The following is a 6,904-nucleotide window of genomic DNA, read 5'->3' as shown; positions in this document are numbered from 1 at the left end:
TTAAAAAGTGGGATTTAATTTTAAAGTAACATCAACAAAAATAAATGTAAACTGTCTTACATCTAAATTCTGTGGTGGTATTCTTCTTTCCAGAGTGGCATGTTGACACAAGGAATCTTTCAGTGTCATCTTAATCATGATCTCAAAGGGAAATTTTGAGTTGTGTCACCCAATAAGTTTTTTTTTTTCTCCGTAGCACATTGATGATCATTGCCTTGCATATACCTTTTTCATTCTGAAATGTACATGCTCAAGTAAACATTTTGAAGTTTTATCCAAAATAAGCCCAGGCATGTAAATACACACACGTTTTCCTTCTAGCTTTGGAAGTACTTTGGAATAATAGATGAATCACACGACAAAGTAAGAATATTCGTTTTAATTCTTTACATACCTTAGCATGAAGGAGGAAGTTGTGTATCTTTCAGTACTCTGCCATAGGAAGATGTAGCTAATTTTAGTTCTGCTTATCCCCATCCTCCTTATTGAAGGCCTTACACACCAAAACTATTGTCATCTTTGGTCCAAAATGAGGTGGAAGGTAGCTGGAACCTTGGGCCATAGCTCTCCTTGGTTGCAAGCATTCACTCATTCATCTGTGTAACTGTTTCTCAGTCCATAATATGGCAATGTTCAGCAGGGAGTAGTTGGGCATATAATTGCCCAGTGTAACAACTCAGAGTTTAGTTTGTCTAATTAAGAACCACAGGCATCTCAGCTACTTTTGTTTCCTTAAAAAAAACCCCACACCTCATTACCTTAATTTCAAATTTGGCAGAAATAACGGGATGTTACTCAGTGTGTATGGACACGGCAGGCCCTCTAAATCATTACTAATCCAAGTCTGCACATCTTTGTAAGCACTTAGCCTTTTATCACGAGTTTTATCAAGGTGATAAGGATGCCATGAAGTTCACATCTTCCAGCTGCTCAAGCTGGTAGCTGCCATCAGTAAGCACTAGTATGTGTATCTATGGATGTTGTGAAGAAGCAAGGGTAACAATTATTTTCACATAGCATGACTTCTGCCTGAATGCAAACCATTCACTACCAATCCTGTTCGTGCTGCCATTCTCACTTTTACTATGCAATCCTAATTAAGTACCTGTATAAGTGAATAGTTTTACCTCTTTCACAATATTTCAAATAGGTGCTTCTTACCTGGACATCTAAAAAGTCTGTCCAGACCAATATATTTCTTTTTTAAATTTTTTTCATTTACTATCTTATATAAACTCATTTGCAAGCCTTTTTGTTAGTATAGTAATAATGGTAAGCTATATTTGGTTTAAACACAAGCACCATTTCTTCTACACTGCTGTACAAAGAATACCTCCCTGAGATATCATGTAATCAGTTTAGCTTAACTTCAGATCCTTCAAACACCAGTTAGCTTTTCTTTTTCTGTTGTATATTATATCCGGAGTGGAGATAGTCTTTGTGACCTGGACACACATCTTGCTGATGTGGTGAGTGCTATGGAGCACTTTGGTATTAAGTTATACAATCAGAGCTTGCTCTTCTAAACAGCTCAGGTTTGTTTGCTTTTCATTGAATTAAAATGCTTTAAAATAACTTCAGTCATTTTCATTTATGTTGTATTTTACTAGCTGACTGCAGATAAGCTGCTTAAAATTCACTGGTTGATATATTTGCAAGTAAGTGCCTAAAACATGTGCAGTGTCAAATACATTGATACATCCACAGTCTAAATTCAGCTAACTATTGAAAGTATTCTTGACAGTGTTACAAGGTAATAATTTAATATGTTATTTCCCCATCTTAGATAGAATATAGATGAAAAGGGTGTAGTAGTGCACCTCCTGAACACATTAGAAATCTCCCACATATTTTACGCAGAGCTGGAGTGTAACTAAAATAAATCAAAATGGAATCTACAACCATTAAATTATTCCCGTTTGTAGTTACCAGTATTCACTAACATATTATAATCCTTCCATTTTATTGAAGGTTGATTTGATGAAGTGTGCTTTTGGCAGCAACAGAGCAGAAGAGTAACAAAGGTGGTGTATTGGTACCAAGTTACTCATTCTGAAACAATGCTGTTGGATTCATAATTTAAGTAATTGAAGTAATGAATGGGATGTGATCAACCTTGGTGACTTGATCAATAGGAGTGTGCATTTAGGTATACAGTGAGTCGGATGACACAGCTTAATTGAATATATCATTCCAGGGATATTGAAAACAGTGTCATTAAAACTTCTGTAGATGTTCAACAGAAAACAGAAATCATTACTAGCTTTGAAAGACGTTAGATGAAGCATTGCACCAAGCTGAAAAAGAATCAGCTGATCTCCTACTATAATAAATTTGGCTATCTGTAACTCTATGCACAGATATTTTTTGTTTATGTTAAACTCAAAAAAAAGATGTTAGAAGCATCCATCCTACCCAGAGTACAATGTAGGCGATAATCTCACCAGTGATCTCCCATCAGACCACAATTTAGGTTTTTGCATGTATTTCAGAAAAGGGCCTAGCTTGTCTTAAGATTGTGTTGGAAAATTCCCAGTACCCTTTGAATAAATTATTTCAGGTCAGCTGTATTCACTGTTTACTTTATAATCTCTGTCTCCTAGCCAGACTTTTTTCCCTAAGCTCTTCAAGCTTTAACGTCTGTACTTCCTTTACAAAAAGGCTACAATAAACATCTAGTTGTGAAGGTAACGTATAAGCCATAAGCAAGTGAATTATTAAACTTCTGGGTAATGTCTGCAGGTATTCAGGTACAAGTGCTTGGTTAGAACATGCTCCTGGTGATTTTAAATCCTACAAGGTAACCTGACAGTACTTACTGAAGTTAAATGATTCTTGAAAGGGACTTGCCTGACAATTCTTTTTCCCATCTTTTGTTCTCCACCACAGTGGAAAACAATTCTGGATTTTTCTGTCTTCTGGGGCTCATAATGTTTTGGAACATACCTCAGTTAGGAGTATAAATTTCTGTTTACATATCAAGATTCTTGTGTGGTTCTTTTAACAAGGACTGTAAGGGGGGGGTGGAAAGGTCATATCCTCAATCTGGTATGTGAAATATCTATCTGGTATATAAAATGGCTACACCTCCATCTGCTACTTCAAGTTGTCTTTAAAAATAAAGTGCAGTGTTAGATTATGTATTTTACCTCAATCAGTTTCTTACTCCTTTTTAATTTATAAAAAGCTTTAAGTATCAACTGGCTCTTTGGCAGTTCATTATGACATTAGCAATGTCATAATCTGAATTAATTTGGGCAATTATTTGGATCTTTTATTCTTTTTTTGTCTTAAATATTAAAACATCCACTTGTAGGTCCATGTATCAAGGGTTTTACTAAAAATTCAGTGCAGTTATTTTACCTAGAGTTCAAAATCAATTTTCAAATGGCTTAGACATGAGGCAAATTGACTTAGTTACTACAGGTAAAAATACAGTATACAATCTTTATTTTTCAGTCATATTAATGGCTGAAGTCTAGATGCACTGTATCTTTAGTATATTATAAGTTATTTCAAGTAGCAACTTAGCATATATAATGCCACATCTGAGATGATCTAAACCCTTTAAAACAACTGACTGTTGAAAACAAGTCAATATCAACACTTATTAAACCAGAAGCTGGAAATGGGTAAACTGTAAAATCAGGGGATGTTTTTCTGAGAGGGAAACTCTGATCTAAACACCTTCTTTCACATGTATGCAAGCCACATAAATGCCAAATGGCATTATTTTTCAAAAATTAGGAATATATTGAGATATAACTGTTAACTAGTATAGCCAAGAAGTCTCTTTAGTTCTTCATACCCTTACTGTGAGGTGTGTTGCAGTTCTTTAACCTTATATAGATAGCAAAAATAAATTGATTTTTTAACTCTCTACTAAAAAAAATAGCAACCTGAAAAACTACTTTGATCTGCCATGAAAGCTGCTGAAAATATGCAATGGAAATGTTTGTTTTATTATACAGGACTCACTGTGTAGTTATGGCTATGAAATAATGTTCCTTTCTGTCCACCATGTTACACCAGAATAGGAGAACACACATACTGCAAGAAAGAGTCTACCTAGCCCAGTATGCAGCCCTTGGCAGCCAGTGCCTAGGGAAGAGTAAAAGATTAAAGCACTATAAATGACACTATTGCAAACTGTTCTCACAGACTTCACTAACCTGCACGTCAGGGACTTCCAGAATAAGTGATGTTGCCTTTTTATTTAGTAATCCATTATGGATTTCTCAGATAGAAGAATTTCTCAGAAGAAACCTAGAAACTTGGTCCAGTTTCTCCTTCCTTTTAGGTTGACTGAATTCTCTGCTTGTGCTTTTATTATGTTTTTCACTTTTAACTCATTGATTCTATTCTTGCTCATGAGTCCTCTGTATTGCATTCTTTCTCAGTCATCTCTTTTCCACCCTGAAGAATTCTAGATTACTTTGTGGATGTTAGTTCCCATATCTTGGATTCTTTTTTGTTGCTCTTATCTCAGTCTTGTGAGATTTTTTTGGTTTGTGGTGTCAGGTTTTTTTATTGTGGGGTGTTCTTTTTGTTTTGTTTTTGTTTGGGGTTTTTTGTGTGTCATTGTTTTCTTGGGTGGTTTTTTTGTTTGTTTGTTTGTGTTTGTTTGGGGGTTTTTGTGTTGTGGTGGGGTGTGTGTGTTTGTTTTGAAGGTAAGGGGTACCAGTGCTGTGCACAGCATTCAGAGTGCAGGTGTCCACACACTGGGTAAGGTTCTTTGTTCCTTTCCTAATGTTTAACAATTTGTTTTGAATATGACTGAGCATCAGTTTCTGCCTCAAAGTCCTCTATTTTACGTAGTCTCACAACCTCAAGATCTCATGTAAGTGTCAGCTCAGTCTGTCACCTTTTAGGATTACGTTAATAAACTGGCTGGTTATCGACCCCGCACATAAATACACCAACCCATTACATAAAATCACCTCCCCATCACACTTCCATACGCTTCTTTACACTGAATTTTAAATTCAAATACAAGATACTGAGTGCTGATATCTGCTAATACCTGCTGCTGGGCTTTATGCAAGAAACATGACTGGAAAACTGTACAAACAGCAACTGGATATTGCCATGGCCCTGTCACAACACATGGACTGATTCTTCAGTCATGCTCACTACTGAATGTGCAAGCAGCACATAAAGCAAAGTAATCAGTAATTTTCTTACCCAACCCAGTCTGCAAAGCAGCAGCCTGTGTAATAGGACTGTCCCTAGTAAGGACTTTCCAGTCTGTGCTGTTTTAATGAGAAGATAAGTGACAAGATTGGCATGCAGCATGTAGGATGGTAAATTCAAGAACAGCCATTCGTTGCTGGTTGAGCTCATTTTATGCTAGTACATGGAGTACAAGAGAAATTCATTCCTAAAAAATTAATTTTATTGTGGGGAATTCCAGTGTGCCTTAAGAACATAACTATTGATCCTGATCATCATCCTTGTCAAAGTGGTTTTCCGTATAACTGTGCCTGTGCTTCAGCACGCCTTGAAGTTCAGGTGTAAGATTTTGTGTTTCACTTGAATTTTTGTGGAAAGCTGTTGTTTGAAACCTGAGGATGAGTTTGGTATTTGTGTGATAGTATATTGCTACAGCCCTGCAGCAGTTGCTCCACGTATTAATGTAGCAGTAGATAAGGGATTAATATAATATATATATTTGAAAACATGGAAGATGGCAACTTTTCTATGAGATGTAGAAGTGAACCTGACTCCCCTTCCATACAGCATAGTATCTGTCCATGTGAAAGGTAGTTTTCTATTTTCCATGGAATAAAAACCTTCAGTTCTGATCATGCAGCTTTTCCCTCAGTTTGCACTTATGTCCCTCCTTAAAGATAGCTATGCACACTGCAAAAAGCACTACGTTCATATCTTCCGATTGTAATGCAGATTATACTTATATCAAGTAAACAGATAGATAAAGTAGTTTTTCTTAAATGTAGCCCTATAGCATGTTGTTACTGTTTAGAATTTGGTACACATGCTTACTACCATTATCAAGAGAGAGATCCAGATCTAACAGTCTTGAGACTTCTGAAGGAATTTTCACCATGAAAGGGGTCCAGAAGTTTTCTGTCCTGGAATTGGCAATTTAGCAAACTTTGCATAAACTGAAACATTGCTAGCAACAAAGGAACTCCTAAACATACTGTGGAGCTGCAGAAAGTGATGGACCAAAGCTACAGCCAGTTACCATTAACTGTAATTCCAGTTCAGAATGATACGGTTTATATTCTATGAAAGCATCTTCGGTAAAGGTAGCTGGATTTGGTAATGCAGAATGAATCACATGGAAATTTTTTTAATATGAATAATACAAATTTGGTTGCCTTGTTTAACCTAACTAGTATTCGTTTGCCCAGTGAGATTCTATAGCTTTGTAAACTTCTGAATCACAGTTTTCCTAACCTTTTGGCTTTCGTGGAAGTCTTTAATCAGCATAAATTTGACACAAGTTGGTGAATTCATCACATTATTGGGGTTTACTTGAATGTTCCGCTCCATGCCTTACCTAGTATCTTGGAGAAAACAGGCCAAAGGACATCAGAATTAAGGTGGAGGTAAGTGAGATTTTCAAACCAGAACTGATAGGGGTTCCATGAGGGGAGAGGACCTTGAGCACCAGGCATAGAATATCAGTTTCTTTTTGTATCTTCGATAAAGTCTTGCACTGACAACAATAAAATTTGTATAAAGTGCTTACCACATGTTTGCATAGGGCAACCACCTGCAGCCCCTCACATCACTGCTTAGACCTGACTGCCTGGTTTTAGTCAATAAGGAAAACCCTACCTGCTGTCTTGGGTAACAACATAATCTCATTAAGGTAGAATGGGAACTCTTTGGGCTCCGAGGAAGAGCGCAGTGGTGCTGGTTCTGCTTTGAAGAA

The sequence above is a fragment of the Patagioenas fasciata genome, chromosome Z, assembly GCF_037038585.1.
Source record: "Patagioenas fasciata isolate bPatFas1 chromosome Z, bPatFas1.hap1, whole genome shotgun sequence".
NCBI lineage: Eukaryota > Metazoa > Chordata > Aves > Columbiformes > Columbidae > Patagioenas > Patagioenas fasciata.
The sequence above is the reverse complement of the archived record's forward strand: the minus strand, read 5'-3'. Positions refer to the sequence as shown.